Source organism: Ostrea edulis, chromosome 4 (genome assembly GCF_947568905.1).
Source record: "Ostrea edulis chromosome 4, xbOstEdul1.1, whole genome shotgun sequence".
Classification (NCBI taxonomy): Eukaryota; Metazoa; Mollusca; class Bivalvia; order Ostreida; family Ostreidae; genus Ostrea; species Ostrea edulis.
This window is the reverse complement of record NC_079167.1, coordinates 55,605,447-55,627,840: the sequence shown is the minus strand read 5'-3', so window position 1 is coordinate 55,627,840 and position 22,394 is coordinate 55,605,447. Positions and strand designations below refer to the sequence as shown.

At 35.7% G+C, this 22,394-nt stretch overlaps 1 protein-coding gene across 8 annotated transcripts in view; it reads left to right on the top strand.

Annotated features, from left to right (window-relative positions):
* Window positions 1–22,394, top strand: part of LOC125672354 (allatostatin-A receptor-like) — a 104,144-nt gene that overhangs the window by 20,906 nt on the left and 60,844 nt on the right. For 4 of the 8 annotated variants that reach the window (XM_048908600.2, XM_048908604.2, XM_056163048.1 and 1 more), the window contains 2 exons: window positions 7,191–7,353; window positions 14,718–14,755. The gene's annotated coding sequence lies outside the window, so the exon portion shown is untranslated. Of the gene's footprint in view, window positions 1–5,187; window positions 5,311–7,114; window positions 7,354–14,717; window positions 14,756–22,394 lie in introns of those variants that run through there. The other 4 variants (XM_048908601.2, XM_056163049.1, XM_056163053.1 and 1 more) reach the window with 3 other exon arrangements.

The following is a 22,394-nucleotide window of genomic DNA, read 5'->3' as shown; positions in this document are numbered from 1 at the left end:
CATTTTATTATCTTACGAGAACACCCGAATCCAAAGGGGGTTTTATGGGTTTATTTTGCTTCAGCCATCCATGTTTTACGTGAATCAACCAATAGTATTTTCAATGCATTATCTAATGCAAACTATACTTGACAGACAACGCCCTTGAAAAATCAAAAAAGCCTCATAATTTGTAAGAATGTAGTTGACTAGAGACTGAATGGAATTGTAAACGTAATTACCCAATTACAAACAAGGTTAACAGCAGATGATATATTGACAATACATCCACTCCTTGATACAATTTGATGTCAATAACACATATATAATCGGATGACTATAAAACCACAAATACATTTTAGATTCATTAATGAACTATATATACGTATCCAAAAACCCACGGACTTTGATATATTATCACGAACAGAATCTATTTAGGTTCACGGTTTAATATTAATGAACCCCTGTTCAAGGAAGGGGGGTGGGGGGTGGGTAAGCTTACTCCCTAATTTTTTGTGTTCTTTATCAAACTACAGTTGAATTCACAATATTTGGGAGTACATGTATATAAATGACAACAATAATGTAGATCAACTTATTAAAATATTTTGTTTTTTATAAGAATATCATCAAAACGTTTTTTAAAAAGTCTGGAAAACTGATAATTCATGCTATTTTTCTAAGTCCAAGGGCCATAACTAGAAGAAAAATCAACGGACCGAGACGAAAATCGAACTTGATTTGTAACTTGTTATGACAAAGCAATGTACTAAATATCAAATAAATATCTGCAAGAACAGAGGAAAAAACCCCGGAAAACTGGACTGACGGACAGACGGACGGAGCGCAAACCTAAAGTCCCCTTCGGCTTCCTCGGTAGGGGACTAATAAAAATAAAAATGACTTTATAAGTTATAAAATCTGGCTACATGATGATACATTTAATATTGGGATTATATCACCCAGTGTATATTTATATATATCGTACAACATGTCGTCATACGTCCTTTGTCAGAAAAATATACCCGGTAACGCAGCAAGATAGTGTGAAGCAAGCAATTTTCCGAACCTCCAACTTCCTACCTAAATTAAGTTTTGACAGCTTATGATAATCCTCTGTTACAGTCAACACTTCGTTCGCTGACGACAATTTTACATGACAGTTACGTGAGTTCGCTGACGACAATTTTACATGACAGTTACGTGAGTTCGCTGACGACAATTTTTTTTATATGACATTAATTTGAGTACCTTCGTCGTTTTCTGTTGATTCTTTTACGATATGGTCGGTTATAACCGTTGTATATGTGATAGACTTCTTGCTTTTCTTTTCGATGTTTTAAAATTCAAATAATTCAATGTAGAGTTATTCTTTATTTGTTTTAAACCGAAAATAAATATAATTATATGTTTAAAATTAGCAATTGCTTTTATCCACAACTGACCGGCGCGCTTTATTTTTCACACAGAACGTCTCACAAAAACAACGGCCTCCGTGGTTAGAGCATCGCGCTCAAAATCACACGGCCTCTCACCTCTGCCGGCGCGGGTTCGAATCCCGCTCGTGCCGGTGAATGAGAAAGTTTCCCAGTTTATTTTCGGAAGGTCGGTGGTCTCTTCCCAGGTACATTGTATCTGGGTTCTCTCTTCCACCAATAAAAACTGGACGGCACCAAATAACTGAAAAATTGTTTAGTGTGGCGGAAAACATCAATCAATCAATCTTGCAAAAACATACTGATATGGAACAGCTGTGTCTTTTCTGTCAGTTGCACAAATTTTTTTAATAAAGGTTTACAGACAGAATAAATATAACCATTAAATGATTATCAAATTCTTTCATCCAAACCTGTTAATATGCAACGTTAAGCAGATAAATTGAATTTAATAACGGCTGGTGAACAAGTGAAGATAACGAACAATGATCAATTTCATAAATCCTATAAAGAATAAAAAAAATTAAGGAAAGGGCAAACACGGACCCCTGGACATACCAGAGGTGGGATCAGGTGCTTAAGAGAAGTATGCCCTATTGACCAGTCATACCCGCCGTGATCCCTATCAGGTAAACCGGAGTAATCCTTAGTCAAAATCAGTATGTAAAGAACGGCATAACAATTGGTATGAAACATGTCAGACAGCATTCGAATTAGTGATAGCTTGTATTTGCAAATTAAATCATTATAGCGACCATATAATTTGTACAATGCTAATTTTAAATGAGACTGTCGAAACTCCTGTAACATCAATTTATTTGTCAGTAACCTGTCTATATTTAAAAATTGATCATACGCAGAACATGCTCTCGCGTATCGAATCAGTTGAAAGATGTAGGTGATAATGAAATATTGCTACGCAAATATGGGGAGTTTACAATGGAGAAGCTGAAGTTGGTCATACAGTTGTGTTGTTAGTTTGCCGTCTACATCTATGCCCAATAAACTTTTCAAATATAAAGCATACATGTATATGGAAGATTGATTGATTGATTGTATCTTGCTTAACGTCTCACTCTAGAATTTTTCACTCATGTGGAGACGTCACCAAGACCGGTGAAGGGCTTCAAATTTAGGCCTATGCTCGGCGCTTATGGCCATTAAGCAGTGAGGGTTCTTTAGCGTGCCACACCTACTGTGACACGGGTCATCCGTTTTTAAGGTCATCTCCGAGGACCCGTGACATTCACATCTGATGCCGAGCGTTTGGCGATGGAATTGTCACTACCGGTTTTAACGACTTAGGTGTGTCGCGGCCGGGATTCGAACCCCGGGCCTTCCGCATGCGGGGCGAACGCTCTAACCTCTCGGCCAGAATATGTGGTGTATTTCATTTCGAGTTCGTGACAGTTCCTTCGCCAAACGCTCGGTATCGGGTGTGACTGTCACAGGTCCTCGGAGATGACCTTAAAAACGGATGTCCTGGGTCGCAGTAGGTGTGGCACGCTACTGAACCCTCACTACTCAATGGCCGTAAGTGCAGAGTAAAGGCCTAAATTTGAAGCCCTTCACCGGTCTCGATATGAGTGAAAAATTCTTGAGAGAGACGTTAAACAAGATACAATCAATCAATCATTTCGAGTTCATAGGAATATATCGAATCGACATATGAATGAAAATGAGTATTCTTAATAGATAAAACGTGAAAATAAATTTTGAAGTTGAAGTCCACAGCAAAAGAGTCCCCCCCCCCCCCCCCCCTCAATTCTGCGTCATTAGAATACCAAAAAACAAAAACAAAAAACAAAAACAAAAACAAAACAACAGGCCAGCTAATAATGGAGCACAATTTGTGCCCACGAAATTCTAATACACTGTTGGAATACCTAATCAGCAAAGACTACGTAAATATTGTTAATGAGAAACCTCAGCATCGTTTTGATATTGTCTTCAGAGTACTTGTGGAGAGAATCAAATAGGTGTTTAACAAAGTAAATTTTTGGATGACTGGGTACAAGATGTGAACGTTTCCGTGTTTCCATTTTCATTGAAGAATCAGCTGTCTATGATGTCATAAAGCCTGGTCTTTAATTCATTGGGAGGAATGGTCGTGTAAAATGTTGAAACGTCGTATGTTTTGGTGCTTTTAATTTGGGGGAAGTCTAGTGATTTCAAATTTACTGCTATCTGCTGTGGTTCTCATTATAGGGTAGAACACTTCGGTTATTGTATCCTAATGGAATATAAAGACAGGTAGTTTTAATTTAGAAGATCTATGTAAAATCTGTATCAGAATGATACCAGTTTTATCAGCTCTGGGATAGTGTTACAGTAACTCGTACGTTTCCACTGCTTCTCACGAATCGGACCAACCGAAATAAACCCATGGATTGTTTTATGTATACAGGACTGCAACTATGATATTGGAAATCGAATGGCTAAATTGTCAAGTAGACTTTGATCGAATCTTTATCTTTAGAGACTTGCACTCTTCTATGTAAATATTTATGATCGGAGTTAAGGAAATATTGATAGGTATCTAGTCCATTCAGATGAATTGGTGTACTATAATTTATATGGTTTTGAATATCAAAAAATTCCTTTTGATGTATGTATGGGGTGACACTGCTTTCTGATTGAAATTCTTTCCACACAAAAAATCTGTATTTCATTGGCATCAAACATTATAGACAGTATGCAGAAAATGTTTTCTGTCCTGAAGTGGTCAGATTTAAGATAATTAGACGTAATGATTACTTTGATAAAAAAAATATATTTCCGTTGTCGTAATATGAATTTTATTTCATGTGCTTGATTTTCTTTCTAAAGGAAATCATACACCATGCAGTAAAATTAACACGGAGAAAAAAAGTCAAACGTTTATGTACTAATCATTACCAATATATTCTTTTATGGATGAAAATGTTTTAATGACATCTATGAAATGTATCTTCTTTAATGGGAAAAAATTGTGATGAATCTCCAATCTCGTGGTAGTATCTACATCGCACTAAGCCAACGAAACCCTGATTCAGTCTGGATTTTTTTGTGTGGTTAAATTACAGAAATTTCAACGCTAATTTAAGTAATCAGGTCCATAGTGACTCGTGACCACACGAGAATCCATTCTACTAGTAGAATACCCACGTAACATGCTAAGGAACATTTTTATTGCATTTGACTGGCACGCTAGAAACAAAGTTCTTGTTTTCATTTTATTTCATAAAAATCACCATACTACAGTGTTTATTGGGTTAACTTTTTCTCGTTTTGTTATTAACGTTCACTAATGTTTATTCTCCCGTTTGTAATGCCTTTTGCTCTAGATACAATCTTTCTTTTCTCGGGTACGACATCGTTAAGAGACATTACGCGGCGGTTATCGTCTCTCCCTGTTTTATCGAGTGAAGTAAACACATCTCAGACTTCTTACAAAGATTTATTGGACAGCAAAAATCTATTCAGCAGATGTACTCAAGAGAGTAGATTCATATCTTCCCGAATCTTATTTTTCTGACAGTTTACAAATGTAGCGTGCTAAGAAATATGGTGTTTTGTTACGATGCGTAATTTGTACTAATTTAGGAAAAGATTTCTGTCGGTTTTTGGTCAATTCTACAATACTTTGGCACGCAACATGACCGCTAGATGATACCTGTATTCAGCTTAATTAGACTCATCCATGTTCAAATATTGCAAATTTATGACATTTCGATTAATGATCTCGTTAAGGACCAAAATAAGATAATATCGCCTTTTAAAAATTACGAAATTGCGTAAGACCGACTGCAGATTATGCAGAAGTATAAATAGGAACTTCCTCATAAAAATACAGCGTTTTAAGAGACCTCGCCCTGGAGTTGCTTCTTGTTTAGATACTAATACAAGCGTCACGGTAAGTATTCAGCTGTGTAGTTTTTTCACGTATTTCTCCCTGGCATTCTTTCCTTCGAGCCCTGCGTGAGGGCTTTGCCTTTCACAGTATCTGCAGCATCAAGTGATATTCGGTTTTCAAATTGCCCCAATCAATTAGAATATTTGTATTTTGTTTTAATCTTAAGCGTTATCTTAAGTTGTAATGAGTTATTCCGACGGGATAAGATTATGTATTTATAGATAACCTTAAGTCTAATTACAACTGGCAGCAGGACAACTTTAAGTGGCTCTAGAATCCGTTGTTAAAAATCTGATAAGGGCGATTTTCTATCGTCATAGATTCCGATATTAATTAACCCATGAAATACCAAGTATATCCCCCGTTGATGACGCGTAATTTACAGTGGAGAGATAATTTTAAAATTACTGATGGTTTTATCGTAATTGTTTAAATGTTTAATAAAACAGTTCTGTAATTTATGTATGTAAGAGACAAATATGCCGAGGGATGATTTTGAAGTGTTATGAAATTCTTTTTGCCTGTGTTCTTATTTCAGTGTGTTAAAGTAACCAAGGTCACTCGATACACGGTTGCATTTTGTGCCCAAAAAATATCATATTGATAACGATGGGCTGGGCAAAATCAAATTCAGTTAAACTTCGTTTTGCAGATCGACGTCATCGCTTTGCTGGCGAACCTTCGTACAAAAGTATTTTTTGCATGTGGTATATCAACAAACACAGGCGTTACCAGATAACTTGTTCTTTGAGCTGCAGTAGAAAATAGCATACTAGTAGTATGTATTGTAATTGACTCAAAATAAAAACACACCATATTTTTTTTAGGAATAAAAAGGAAATTAATTTTCTGTGAAGTCATAGAAAATAATTTACCATTCTTTGGATATATGAATATATCATCAATTTTTTTTTTTAAAGTTCTGTATAAAGAATTTCAAATTATTCAATTTGCATTATTAATTTGAGTAAGTCATACCTCATAAAGGTTGAAAATTAATAATTGGTAAACTACGTTAGAACACGCGATTCATCCTGGGGTGTCGTACGGTGGGTATTAGATTTTGTATTCAGGATGTTGATGCTTTCTGCGGAGAAATTATGCATCTTTTTACATGGATTCTAAAGAGAATAGACAGCGCTAATGACCGTGGGTTCTCGGTAACTCAACATTCAGTCGATTAAAAACTCGCATACAAGATTTATCTCTCGTGATCTTCAGAGCGCTGCATTTCAGCTAGCTTTGTTCCCGCAAAATACACAATTCGAAAACATGACACCAGATACTGAGAAAAAAATTCGAGTCTAATTGCATAAAGACCATGTTGCTTATCAGAGTGTTAGTTGATTTTCAAAATGTACATGCTTTTGATTGATACGTTCAAAGACAGTAAGTTGCGCATTTCATCCTGCAAACTTCAACCAACTAATCTCGTTCCGGGTTCCTGTACAGCATGTCGTTTTTTCTAATCTTTGGTATCGATAAAGGAGATCTTTTGACTTTGAATAACTTGTGAATAAAGGCAACACTATGTTCCACTGGAGTGTGAAACAGATAAGGGATTGTAAAATCTTGCCGCTTATTCAACTCACGCGACTATGCATTATATAGTCTGCCTCATGCAGTGCTGTCCGATAGCCGGACGACACCATTCGTAGGAATATTTTATGTATACAATTAACTAAACCAAGGATCGTCTTTATGAGAAACATGCCCAAATGATAGCAAAATATTTATTAAAACCTTATTACCATAGAAACGGGAGACATACAGTAATTGAGAATATTACCTGAAGAAAACTAACTTCTTAGATCTTTGTGACGTATCAATTTTTACCAAATCGATAGATTTTTATCAAAAGTTTTATATTTCTTATTCAGTAATTTATGTTTCCATCGTGAGATGTACAGTACAGCACATTAAGAGAAGCTGTATCAAAACGGTGGAAACTCACAATCCTGTTCATGCGAAGAAGAAAAGTGTAGAGAAGAGCTGGGCTTTTTAACAGTAACTGCTGTGCATTTGGAATCAACTAATCAAATTGTAAGTTATGCATGAAGTAAGGATTTGTGTATTACATGTATCTTATTTGGTAAATTGTATCAACATGTAATATTCAACTTGAAAGTTTTACAGATTGTTGTTCAATAATGCATGCATTCTTTTTTCTTTTTTTTTTTTTATATATATATAACTTTACTGATTCTGTTCGACGATGATAAGCTTCTCTATTTTAGAATAACTTTGATTGGATGATTAAATGAATAGTACTTGTAAGATGAAATTTGATTGTAAATTTACCCAATCTGCTTAATACTGCAGTATCAAACGCTGATCTACGTAATGAAGGTCGTTTGTTAAAAAACCCTCTCATGCAGCTCTGATCAAAATCTATTTACTGATACTGCTTTCATGAATATTTTTCATATAACGAAGAAATGCATAGTTTTGCGGTATTGATACTAATAAATCCTCGTCCATTCACAGATGCATGAAATGAATCAACTGATTTCCGCTTACAATATTTGCATCCAATTGCGAAAATATGCCCAATGTTGGTTGTCCCTTTGCAGGATGACAGTAGAATTTGTGTAATCCTCTTCGGTATATTCTTCAGTACACATGTAATAAATTCATCAGAACACACGTAATAAGTCCTTCCCGATATATTGTATGCAAATAAACTGTTGTCTAAATTTTATTAATAGTGGTTCTCTGATGGAGACCTAGGTAGAAGTCGGGAGACATTGTCAGTGTTAACAGCTGGCTTGCCTCGGGTTGAAGATTGGGCGTTTCTCGGATAAACACATTGGCATTGTTAACGGGGCTTATTTTGGGTAAACAAAAATAAAAAATAAATGGGTGGTTCCATTCATAATTGCAGACATTTTACGGACCAGTGTTGTGTTGTTCAAAGTGATACTGCCAGCATTGCCCCATCTCAGCTGTCTCTGTTTTCTGTAGTTCAGTTCAGTTATGTGGAGTTTGATCCAGTATGTAGAAGGAAGCATGTAGGTAAGGAGGACACATGTGCAGGTACCCGAGTATTTATTGTGAATGCAGAAGGTCAATAGCTTTTCTTAAGTTCTACATAGTTTATGTGATTTAGATTAATTGAAAATTGTTTAACGTCCCTTTCGAGAATATTTCACTCATATGGAGACGTCACCAATGCCGGTGAAGGGCTGCAAAATTTAGGCCTATGCTCGGCGCTTATGGCCATTGAGCAGGGAGGGATCCTTGCTGCAACACGGGACCTTGGTTTTTGCGGTCTCATTCGAAGGACCGTGTGTGATTTAGTTTTCTTATAGTAAAAAAAATGTGATTTAGATTTTTACTATAAGAATGATCCCCTACCACGTTTCTCGTGCTCCACTTGTACTATACCTTCCTCCTCGCATTTTTATCCTAATCTATCGCTCTCCAATTTCAGATCTGGTTCAGGGCGTTTAATGGATTGTGGAGTTTGTTAACCCACAATACTGATTTGTATGTCATTTCTAATCATAGTTGCCCTTTGCAGATTTTAATGTTTTTCTATGTTCCAAGTCCAAATATATGTGAGAAAACTGGACGCCTGATTGAGAAACAAACAGCTCTCCTATAGCTTGAGCAAAATTCCAAATGACAATTTTGCGCTTGCTTATTTTTTTAATGTCTTTTTTAAAATTTACAATTCCGTAGGGTTCCGGGTTAGAACAGGTCTTCAGTAAACCTCGCTTGTCGTAAAATGCGTTAAAAGGGGCGATCTTTCGGATGAAACCGGAAAAACCGAGGTCCCGTGTCACAGCAGGTGTGCCACAATAAAGATCCTTCCCTGCACAGGACAAAATTTTGCAGCCCTTCACCGGCAATGTTGGTGTCTCTATATGAGTGAAAGATTCTCAAGAGGGACGTTAAAGAACTATATATTTTTATACATAGAAACACTATTTTGTCGGTTTTTCACATGTATACATGTAATGGAGACAGACTTTTAATAAAAAGTTGTATGGTCCGAATTTCGGGGGAAAAATTCCGCCCAGTAAAAACGCTGTTAAATATTTATGAGTCTGTACGGCATGTCATAGGTTACTTCACCTGTTCTAACCAGAATTATCTGATTTTAAATCGGTGTTTACAAACAACATTCACTCAGCCATTTTAAGACACAGTCACGTGACCAGTTAAGCCTTTCAAATCATCGGTGATCTTATCTGTGCAAAGCTGTGCATTTGGTTGCAACAAGTTTATGACAAATAAAAATATCAAATACCTCATAAGAATTCGTTGTTTTACGCTCTTTTAGCCTGAAAGTTAGACAGGTACTTTTGATTTTTATACCTCATGTTGGGATTCCCCTGACCCGCGTGGGGCTATTTATAGACGCGAATTTATGCGTTCCCGCTACTATATACTTTTAAAATAATCTTTTCACTGTTTTCTCGTTACATGCAAATGTTTTCAAGCATGTAATTAAGGGAAAGTTAATAACTTTAAAAAAAACTAATCAATCTGCTTTAAAGTAATTATGTACAAAAATAATGCATGAACATTGGATCACACAGCTTTAATCTAACGAAAATCTGGGTAATTAATTTTCTTTTGGAAGAAACACATTTTTTGTGAATGAAATGTAAATACACAATAATGTACAAGTTGCTTTGGTTTGCTCTTTTAAGAGCCTATATATATTGAAACAGGTTTCATAAGTGTTCCCGCGTAGGCGACTGTCATCGATACAAATAACAGACACAATTGAATGTAAATGTGAAAATTTCAGTATACACACGCGATGAAGTTGATAGCTTCATTTGGAGAGAAGTAAATTTGAGATACTTAATTATACTAAAAAGAAATCGTAAATATTTCAGTGTTCACAAGGTATTACATAACAGGCATCTTTTGAGATCAATAGAAGCAAATCAACAATCCTGTTTCATAAGATGTATAAATCGCTGATTTATATGTGTCTATCTTAAACTGTATGTGCTCAACATTTAAATTAAATTGTTTCAAGTTCAGGGTAAGTCAATATCATCCATCTTTCCTCTGTTGATCGGGGAAATTGTCATGCCTTTTTCGATCATATTTTTTTTCCTTTGTCAAGGCCAATTTTTTTTTATAATGCAGTAAAATCAATGAATCGCAAAACCGTTTGAATTTGTAGCCAGGGATGTGATTCCATTTCCGTTATTTCTATACAAACTCTATCTAATAAAGTTTTTGCCTCCGTGGCCAAGTGGTTAGAACATCGCGCTCAAAATCACACGGCCTCTCACCTCTGTCGGCGCGGGTTCGAATCCCGCTCGCGCCGGTAAGTGAGAAAGTTTACCAGTTTACTCTTCACATGTACATTGTAACTGGGTTCTCTCTTCCACCAATAAAAACTGGGCGCCACCAGATAACTGAAAAATTGTTGAGTGTGGTGAAAAACAGCTAAAACAATCAATCAATAAAGTTTTTGGCGTATTTTCTATTGTTATGTTTTCTACTTGTACATCTGAAATACTAACCGGTGTATGTCATGTGTGTCCCCACGTGTACATCTCATATAAGATCTTTACAGGAGTTCTGGCCCGGTTAGTTTCTCTAAAACGTTTTTATTTGTTTGTAAAATGTCGCGATGTAGCAGATTCATGATAGTTATGTTTCAACGGTGCAAGTATAGTGGTTCCTTTGAGTGCACTGGGGTGAAAACGAGTTTGATTTTGCTCGTCTCATTGGTTTGTTTGGGAAGTCAGTGATTTCCCCTATTATGTGTCCCTAAATCGTCCCCGAAAAGTTGGGTTTGCACCTGAGGGATTTATGCTGAACACAAGGGTTTGAACTTTGTACTTGTTCGCAACTTTAGCCCGTAATGGCATCCTTTTCATTGTGTCGTATTTGAAAAGTCAAGTTGTAATAACTGAAAAAGTCATTACGCAGTGAAGCGCTATCACTTAGATCGGTGTATGATAATTTAAGTTTGTTGTTCCCTGCCTCTAGCGATATTGTCTATTATATGTGTTAATGGATTAAATGTGTCGAAGTTTTATGTCTTCATCTTCCATTTCCTATATAAACTGGATCAAATTCTGGAATTCATTTTGTGTACGTGAGATTCTTACAGTTCTGTGGCTTAAGATGCTGAAAGTGCTTTGCCTGTGAGTCCTTTCGTTTTGTTTCGCCGATACGTTCTCAGACTCTCATTCACGATTTTTGACAGACGATCATACATGTATAGGCTCCCGAATATTTTTCTTTTTGTTTGGAAAATATCCTCATTGCCGAGATCCCATCTTCCGAAGTAGTAGTCTCCATCTTGTGCAGGACGAATCATTATCCAAGATGTTCACCCCAGTCCTTGTTGTGGTCAAAATTTTCTTCACTTTTCCCAGACAATATCAAAAGGAAGTAGTCTTCCTCTATCCTCCCAATAATTGTTGCCGACGGCATGGTATTGTTACAAACCGTTTTTCAGTAGCTGTATAATCTCTCCTTTACAAGAGATTTCTCAATCGACGAAGGCATAGCCATTTTCACCGAATTTCCAACGTTCTTACCGGAAGTCATTGTCTCGCAGAAGCCGAGGAGAGAGAAGGCTGCATGGCGGATTGTGTCATACAAAATAGCCTCAGATAGAATTAGACAAGTTTCACTGTATCATAAAATAATGATGTCATTTTTTGTCCCCGCAGATCTGCAATGTTTTTTTCACATGGTTGTGTCCGAGAATTTCGCTTTGACACCACTTGGGTAATAATGAATTAGAATCTGATGGGCGCTATAATTATTTCTTTTCTTGCGAAGAACGGGATTTTTGTACATGCAGAATTAATGCGTAAAGTTCGATTAAGGTAATTTAAAGTTTAGCAACTTTGTATCAATAACGGTGATTTGAATAGATTATAATAAGTACTTTCTAAAGGGTTGTGATCTAAAGATGCACGTCTGCTATCAAGAACCCTAATTAAGGCATTGACCACCACGTGACCTCAACAATCTCTTTGGTTCCCTAGCTCAGTATGATTAATTTTGTAAAATAAGTTTCTTTTTCAAGCAGATCTTGAAAACCTATCATAAATTAACTGAGATGATCATACACACACACATATAGAGCACAGAGCATTTGCTCATTTCCGCTCCCAACCGAGGTTGAACTCGGACAAGTTCAGCTGTTCACCCGTTGCTAAGAAATTGGGTTACGTATGTAGTGAATTCAACCCAGGGTAGGGAGACTATTTTCTGTTATATATATATACATAAATATATAGGTTTGTCTTGATACGGGAGTAAATAGTTAAAAATTCCGACCGGAATAACACATCACAGAATCCATAAATAATTCTTTTTACCTTCACCGCTCCCAGCCTTGAGGCGGCTCTTCAAACAATATTCGATCCGAAATGATCGTTTCGAATGAACGATTATTTCGAAAACGTTTTGGAGAGCCAATTATGGTTGAGAACGCTCACAGAAAAAACAATTAAAGCTTTATGATCCAATGTTCATATATTATTTTTGTACAGAATTACTTTAAAGCAGATTAATTAGTTTTTAAAGTTATTAGCTTTCCCTTAATTACATGCTTGAAAACATGCATGTAAAAGAAAACAGTGAGAAGATTATTTACAAAATAAATATAGCGGGTACGCATAAACTATAGTTTGTTAGGTGTCTATGAATAGCAGGGGAATCCCAACATTGGGTGGCGGGCAGTGGCGATGGATGTATGGGGTTTGGTGCTGACCATTATGTCCATCTTTTATATATATATATATATATATATATGTAAAACTTATACGGTACCAATTTTGATGCACCAGATGCGCATTTCGACAAATAATGTCTCTTCAGTGATGCTCAACCGAAATGTTTAAAATCCGAAATAACAATGAAGTTTTAGAGCTATTATAGGGAAAATCAGTGTGCCAAAAAAAAAGTGGAGTCAAATTCGTCTAAGGATAAGAGCTATGCGTGAGGGAGATAATCCTCAATTTTGAAATATATATATATATATATATATATATATATATATATATATATATATATATATGAGGTTCAATCTCCACACAAAACCCAAAAGACTCATTTGTACTTTATGTCATCGTTCTGGCATCCAACTCAAATATTCAAAGATGTGCTGTAAGGTTTAGCCATCCGAATCCGCCGCACCTATTCTGCTCTTACTACCATCCAATGGCAAGGACAAAACTCATTTGACAAGCAGAGGATATGGTGCTTGTTAGGTATAATCTGTAGTTGATGAGATGTCACGGTAGGACCGAAAGTCCCCTACTCCAACACAAAGAAAAATCTAAAATCACAGAGCACTATCGTCTCAACTTACCTTCTCGCCCTCAAGAACCTCAACGGTATTCTGAGAAACATCTGCCATTCTGTATGCCAATAAATAAATGGTTGATGTTTCGAAAGAACTCCCTATAGCATCCGTTACAGTCCCTAGAAACCCGAAGTACTAGACTGGATAACGCATTACCTAACGAAGGGTTCAAAACCTACTCAGACGCTAATTATATACGTGTATCAGATAGTGAGTTTTACCAGATCTATGAATGTCAATCGTCTGTTTCATGAATTTGTCCACATTGTTTACTTTTCTTGTTCTTTCTGAATCCAAAGTCGTTTTAACATCTATTCACAGTGCATAATAAAAAAATCTCAACGGGTATTATACAATCATTGCACTGATCACCATCATTTATAGACTATCTTGGGCGTGTCATTTCAGGATGTAGATGTTTGAAATATAGATGCAACAACGTTAAGAAAATCTCGTAAATCTTGAGTTTTTAAAAGAAAGGTGAATATAACGAACAGTGATCAATATCATAACTCATAAAAGCAATACAAAATAGATAATTGGACAAACACGGACCCCTGGATATACCAGAGGTGGGATCAGGTGCCTAGGAGGAGTAAGCATCCCCTGTCGACCGGTCACAATGTTTCAATAAAGACGTTTCTGAAATAAAGAAGTTTCTGTGTTAATTTCACTGATATTTTTCCTGAAGCAACTTTTCAGTGTTTTAAGATACATGTAGGTTGCCTATCCTTTAATTCGTATTGCTTTGTTTAATGGTTCTTTAACAAGCTGCAATATAACCCTATAGGTCGCATTTTGTTCGGTAGATTTTAGCTGTTCAGTAGTGTATGGTGCCCCACGCTTGCAAAAGCTCATTACAGAATGACAACTCCCAATACATATCTGACCAAGCGACATGATTCGGGAAAAATTCGTAGAGACTTTGCTTATATCATGTTCTATAATCATCTCGAAGGTGATCATTTTAACTTTTCACATCTGTATAAACGCACGTACAACTTACAAGATAATTGATTTCTTTCACTGACAAAAATGTCTAGAAAATCTCTCATCTCATGTGGACTGAACATTTACTCTATTCATTTCCTTTGCTTTGCAGATAATTCTGAAAGTGAAAGTTTGACAACAGACAACAAGGTGAGTACACAGCTTTCATGCACAAGTTGCACGAACGTATAATCATTATTCCTAGCATGGATATAATGTCTATCACAGTGCATTTCTTTGAAGGCAGGGGATTATATTCTACTGTCGGTATAACTATGACCATGTGTTTTTAAAAAAGCCACCTAAAAGTAATGTTTACTTAACTTTATGATCTAGTTTGATACACATAGAGAATTAGTAGGGATACATTTGCTAAATTGTAAAGAAAAGAGGCTGCTTTGGTACTACCCGTAAAATGTGAATATGGTGTGGAATAAGTACTACCTCACAGTTAATAGTTCAAGGCGAACTGATCATGATCGAAGTGATATATAATGAACGATTTCTTAATACGTGCAGGTAACGAAAGAAGAAACGCAAGGTAATACTTCACTTCCTGGACGATCGAAGATGCAGTTTTCACCTTTTCTTTCAAAATTCCTACAAACAAGTATAATCTTAAAATTCAAATGGTATTCTTTTTCTAATTATGTCCACAACATTATAACAGTTACATTCGAGGATTGACAATAAAATCGATATGCATCTCCTGTTCCTACCAACCATCACTGTAGGAAGTATGTACCGAACAAAATGAAATGATACTGATCATATGACCGTATTTCATTAAATTCTAACTATAAACTATGGTCCTGACCTTAATCCGAGTTTTTTTCTTCCGAAAAGGACCCGTGTTCCAAATGGTCTTTCATCGATTAATGTAAAAGAATAGAACATGTTTTATTCATTGATGTTAGGGTCATTTTGAAAAATCTCCGTTTACGAGGTCCTTAATTTTCATTTTGTACCAGTCAAGAGCACACTTTGTAATTTTTCGGATATACTCTCTCGTTGATGGGTATAGTGAATATATACCAGTAGATTATAATGTTATCTTTATTCAGCCTTTTTTTCTATATTGAAGAAGGTATAATTACATGTAATCATTAGTTAGGACAAGTTGCGGCATGTTTAACTACAAATTCTATTCAGTTCTATCTCAAGTAACATAAGAAATTAACGCCATCGCACACCGCCAAGGATTAAGTGAATTCTGAAAGAAACTTCTACGTTACGTCAATTTCATTTTACAAAGATGCTTCATTTTGCTATTTTAAACTGAAATTTCATTTTGAATGAATTAAATAGCAGACATAGTGATTTTCGTTGAAATGACATAACATTGGAGTTGAAATTCTAGACACCATAACATTGTTTGAGGTAGAATTTCAGAGATCAAGATATTGGTTAAGCTGGATTTTTTAAAATCTAATACCATGACATTAGTAGAAGTGGAATTGTTCAGACATCATGACATCGATTGAGATGGAATTCCAAACATTATGACGTTGGTTTTGGTTTAAATGCAAATTTCCAACATTTTCTGTCATTTTTGTGAAGATACGTACATGTATCAAGTGAAAATCCAAACCTGATCAATACTAAATTAACACCCTGTAGTAAAATGGTTAGAATGGTAGTATTTTACCAAAACTTATTGATAATAATTTCAAAGAAAAAAGTATACCCCTTTTGCATAGTCCAGCGACAAAAGGTACAATTCGTAATCAGAATGCATAGATTGGAATATATCGTCTTTACAACAAACTTAGGTCTAAAATTAAAAATAAAATCAAAAACTTTTGTGTAACATTCTGAATCTAATAAAAATAAAAATCAAAAGTCACGCTGAACATCGCTATTTCATAAATGGATCCAAACACCTGTGTATATATGTATATACACTAATGCATGCATCGTCATAATAGTATAGGGATTGAAGTATCGTTTCCAATTCATATAAAAATATTAGTATAGATACATTGATCTTTTAAACAATTGATATCGTGACCTCATTGAGGAATCTGATCATGATCTGTAAACTTGATTAAATGTATTTCATCGATTAAGAATACAGGAACTTTCTCTCTCCCTCTCTCTCAGTTGCACAGAGTAAGGTACACGTAGACCACCCGCGCCGTGTGCATCCTGAAGATTGCAAGTCAACATTAGTCATTATCTAAAAAGCAAAATAATGCTTGTAAAGTTTTGGAGTGATGTGGAGGTTTAATTTGACACGGTGTCGTGAAAGTGCATTCACCTCTCGCCGCTTTGATCATTGCATTTCTTTTTCAAATCCGGAAATATGTTTATTTTCATATGTATTCCATCAGTTTAGATTGAAAACGGGAATCGTTCTTGAAGATATATGATATTTGCTCTGAATCTGTCACATAGTGCTTGTTTCTTTCCTCTAGGACACCTTTTGTACTCTTTGGCCTAATTCTTTTCACTTCAAAAGAAAAAAAGATGTACTGTTGAATATTCGATAACTCTTGATTTAATCTTTATTAGACGGTTGGTTACTTTCCATTTTCATCTCCATCAATTGCTGTTTTCTTGATGACGGCATTTTTTCTATATCATGCACACATCTTAGTCTTTTAAAAAGTGAAGATAACAAACAGTAATCAATTTCAGAAACTCCATAAATAATACAGAATTAAGAGCAAACATGGACCTCTGGACAAAACTATAGAAATAAAGCTTAATTGGCAAAAGTGAGAGAAAATATAAAATGTCCAGGTTTTCAGCTCGCTACTTCCCTTGAAATAATATATTCAAAAAAGAAACAAGATGTGTTTGTGAAACACAAATGCCCCCGATAATGGCCAATTCCGAAGATGGCCAAGGTCACAAGGGCAAATATCTTGGTACCAGTAGAAAGATCTTGTCAAAAGAAATGCTCATGTACAATATGAAAGCTCTAATATTTACCATTTAGAAGTTATGACCAATGTAAAAAAAAAAAATTAAAGTAGGTCAAATGTCAAGGTCAAAAGGTTCAATACCAACGGAAAGATCTTGTAACAAGGAATACTCATGTGAAATATCAAAGCTCTATCTTTTACTGTTCAAAAGTTATTAGTAAGGTTAAAGTTTTCAAAAAGTAGGTCAAACTCCAAGGTCAAGGTCACGGGGTAAAAAATGTTGGTACCCATGGAAAGGTCTTGTCACAAGGAATACTCATGTGAAATATCAAAGCTCTATCACTTACTGTTCAAAAGTTATTAGCAAGGTTAAAGTTTCAGACAGAATGACAGAATTACAAAATGACAGACAGGACAAAAACAATATGCCCCCCAATCTTCGATCTCGGGGGCATAAAAAGAGGTTTTTTTCCCTTTCTTATACAATCCGATATCCTTGTTTTATTTCATGTCATTGTGTACATCATATTATGTCACCTGTATATGAAACAGTCCGGAAAATCTATACGAAGTATGACAGAAATGGCGATCAATGTATGTGCATAGGAAATTCTGTCTACTTATATTTTATTGAATTCACCTATATTTCTTAGTTCTGCTTTTTTAACCAGAAAGAAATATGTGCATACACTGTTTATGTTTCAAATTAGAACATCAAAACACTAAGGAATAACCAAACTGTAATAAATATGAAGCATACAGTTTTAAAACTCATGAATTTTTTATTTGTCCTACGAAAAGATTGTGACCTTAAATTGGTTACTGTTACAATTCCATAACGAAGTAAAATGCATATCTGCTTCAATAGTATTTTTAGCCCACTCAACGAATTAACTCGTCGGATTCATTGACGAGACTCCACGCTGTTGAATATACATGTACATCAAATTAATAGAACACACAAGTAGATATTAGTTTAACAAGCCATACTAATATTTTCATGAAGTGTACAGTTAGTTACTGTCTTGTTCGTGAAGTTAGATTTTCAAACCTCCGAATTTTTTGTTCTCATTATTTACCCCCACCCTCCCCTAATCTCTTTGTTTTATTATGCCTCTGAGATCGTAGAAAATCTTTATTTGTCTTTATGTAAATTCTTCACAAGATAGATTATATCACCGAAAAAGGTCAGGGACATTGCTCGAGAACAAATTGTGACAATAAAATGTGCATTGCCTTGCTCAGAGAAAAAAATGTAATTTACTTCTACACAATGATATCAAAGTGATGTGAAAAAAAACCCAACCCGAAATGAAACAAAACAAGATGGTTGACTAAGAGCTATCTTGTTAGCGATGTGACTCAGAACCAATATTTTGCTTTGTGATATGATCCATGCCACTGTAAGAAATATTAGATTTTTGGTGAGCAATGTGACCTTGAGCGTTGGTAGGAAATACTTTGGTAAATACACAGAGAATACATTCGGAATAGTAATGAGATCGATATCACAGGTAGGAAGGATTCAATTGTTGGGTAGGAATGTAACCTAGGGCACTGGGAGGTCAGCGATCTAACCCAGATCAGGACGTTGATATACCGGAAGTGTCGTTATCATTCGATGGATACAGACGCCATCATTGTTCCTTTTTTTTTCAAATATCAGGCACTGTCTACTGATACGCTTTGATATTATTTATGAATAGCTTAGGGTCAGAGGCGTTACCATAATCCGATGAATGCGAAGTTTGAAATTTTCATGAGAAAATTAAAAAGAAATGGGATATTATGAAGAAGATAATGACATTAAGGGCATAAATCAATTCATAAATGGAAATTTTACGCCAATCAATCCACGCAATTGCACATGATTTCTCAATGAATGTTTGTTAGAACGCAAAGTTGCACATTTAATGATAAGTTTGTTTTGTGGTGTTACGTTCCTTGGTTACGGTGGTCGGCATCTTTCTATATTACATGTTACAATCCTCCTCCTCGAATGGGTACCGTGGTCAGAAGTGTTCTACTTTTAGAATAATCCTCAAATGGTTTCTGTGGTTGGCAGTGTTCTACGTCAACTATTATGTTAGTCGGTGGTATTCTACATTAAGAATCATCCGCAAATGGTTATTGTGGTCGGCAGTATTCCACATATTAACATTAAAGTTTGTTTTACGCCCCTTCGAAAAATGTTCCCTCATATTGGTTGATTGTATATTGTTTTACGTTCCACTCAAAATATTTTCATTCACATGGAGACGTCATCATTGCCGGTGAGGGGTTGTAAAATTTAGGCCTATGCTCGGCGATTACGGCCTTTAAGGAGGGAGGGCTCTTTATTGTGACACAATTGCTGTAACAAGGGGCCTCGGTTTTTGCGATCTCATCCGAAGGACCGCCCCATTTAGTCGCCTCTTGCGTCAAGCAAGGGGTACTGAAGACGTATTCTAACCCGGATCTCCACGGGATCCCTCATATTGAGACGTCACTTGCTGTAGATGAAGTACTTCTAACTTAGACCTATGATTCGCCCTCAGAGCTGTATCATTAAGTTTACATCTTAAAGGGAAAGGCAACCCAAAAACTTTTTACATGGTAAATGATAGGATTAATAATATGATAAAGATTTATCATACTATTCTTTTGATATACGGCCTAGATAAGCTTCAGTGCTAATTTTAAAACGTTACAAATTGAAATTCCCGCCATCTATTGAGACTGCAATGATGCGGAACTCTTTTGTATTCAAAACCACAAAAATGAATAATTTTGACGTCACACTGTCTATTCCGGTTTTGATGAGATCAAAGATGTGCATGTGGTAGGTTTTACGAATACATTATAAATAGGTGGATGCCTTCCTGTTAAGGAGTTAATTACACTAATGCGAAGGGGAGATGTGAAAAAAGCCCCCCCCCCCCCCGAAATTTCTGACCCAACAAAGTTATTTGAAAAGAAAATACTATGTAAACTGTTGATCCATCATTTGCGTAATGACAAGTTGAGGTTTGAGGCATTTACATTTATGAAGAAACGAGTACCATCTACCTGGTCTGCGACTCGACTGAACGTCTTCTTTTCTTAAATTCTTCTTGCGAAAGAACGGGCTCAAATTTATAAACGGCTCCAAACTTAATTGTTCGTGACTAGTCACGTTTACAGTGCTGCTGATGAAATAAATCGGAACCGACGGTGTGGCGTAATAAATTAAACTTCAATGGTCGCTCTCTTAGCGGCGGGTAATTTGAAATATAAGATAGATTAATATTGATTTAATTGTTAAGCAAGGATTTTTGTTGTTAAAGACTGTCATTCACGATATCAGTAAGTAATACTTTATTCATAAAGGCAACAATGTGGTTAGGGTTGCCTTTCCCTTTAAGTTTAACGCGGCTATGGCACGAGCGGGGCTCCAATTCACGACCTCCCGATCACGAAGCGAACGCTCTACCACTGAGGTACCGAGGCCGGTAAATCATTTGAGAATGATTACCATGGTCGACAGTGTATTACATTAACAATCATTCTCAACTGGTTATTGTGATCGGCAATGTGTTCCACTCATAAATATCAAGGTAAATAAGGACCCCTATTGATTTTCAGGTCCAAAGGTCAATCCACTCTGTCCGCTCAATATCTTGAGAACCCTTTGCTAAACAGATATCAAACTTGGTACACTGGTACATCCTAATATAAGGAGTAGATGATCCCTAGTGATTTTAAGGTCACATGGTCAAAGGTCAAACTTGACGTAGGAATATAGAGACCTCTCAATATCTTGAATTCCTTTGTCTAACAGACATCAAACTTGGTACACTGCTACATCATAAGGAGTAGATTATCCCTATTAATTTTGGGATCACATGGTCAAAGGTCAAACTGGATATAGCAATATATTGTCCAGGCGCGTAGCTGCCAATACGCAAGTACGCAACTGCGTACACATAATTTGAGTTTGAGAGAGAGAGAGCGAGATTGAGATTTTTGCCAGTAAAATAGTTGTGTCTAAAAAATAACTGCATAATATAATCCGGTTTATTATTTTATCATCATCATATTATCCATTCAATCACATTTTAAGCTTCTTTTTTAAAAATTCCAAATCATTAACATCATGTCGAATATCACTTTAAAATAATGTACATGTACACTCAAGGATCAAATGTATTTCTTTACTTTTAAATTTCACTATATATTCATTACAATTTGCATATTTCAAAAACTTCGCTAATAAGTAATGATAAGTAATGTTATCATTATATATGTGCAGAATTTACTCAAGATTCATGACAAATGTTACTTTTAGTGTTGGTTTTTTATATACATTTTTGTGGATCGAATTATGAATTACGGAGTAGGCTTTTTTAAAATGCTATTCAATATGAAATGTGTGTAAGATTAAGTTCAAATAAAATTCTTACAACATGATTATCCTAGCGAGTGTTAAAAATATGACCATATAGACAATATAACTATAACAGATTCAAATCTAGGCGATTATGCATGAATTGTGAAATTGTTATAGTGATGGCTGCAGTAAAAATATTTTTATCAGTCCTTTGAAAATTGTATTATTCAATGAATCATATAGTGAAAATTAGCAGTGCAGATATACTTTTGACCCTTGAGTGTAGTAGACGGATTAGGATATTCTTTGTTATCAGTAACATTAACCATATATACCAGTCGAAAACAACGAGAAAGCAAACACTTCAGAAAATAATTTTGTGAATTCTTTTCGGTTTGGAAATTGACAAGAAACCGTTTCTATGCACAAGAAATCTAGGTGATTTCATTGGTGAAGCCCAGGAGCTTCGCCACTGTCCCCACCAGGATTTTGTCCTGGACCAACTGGGGGCCTCAAGGCGGCCCGAGACCTCTTGTCATACGTTGCGTACACTTCGTTTTCTTTCTGGCTA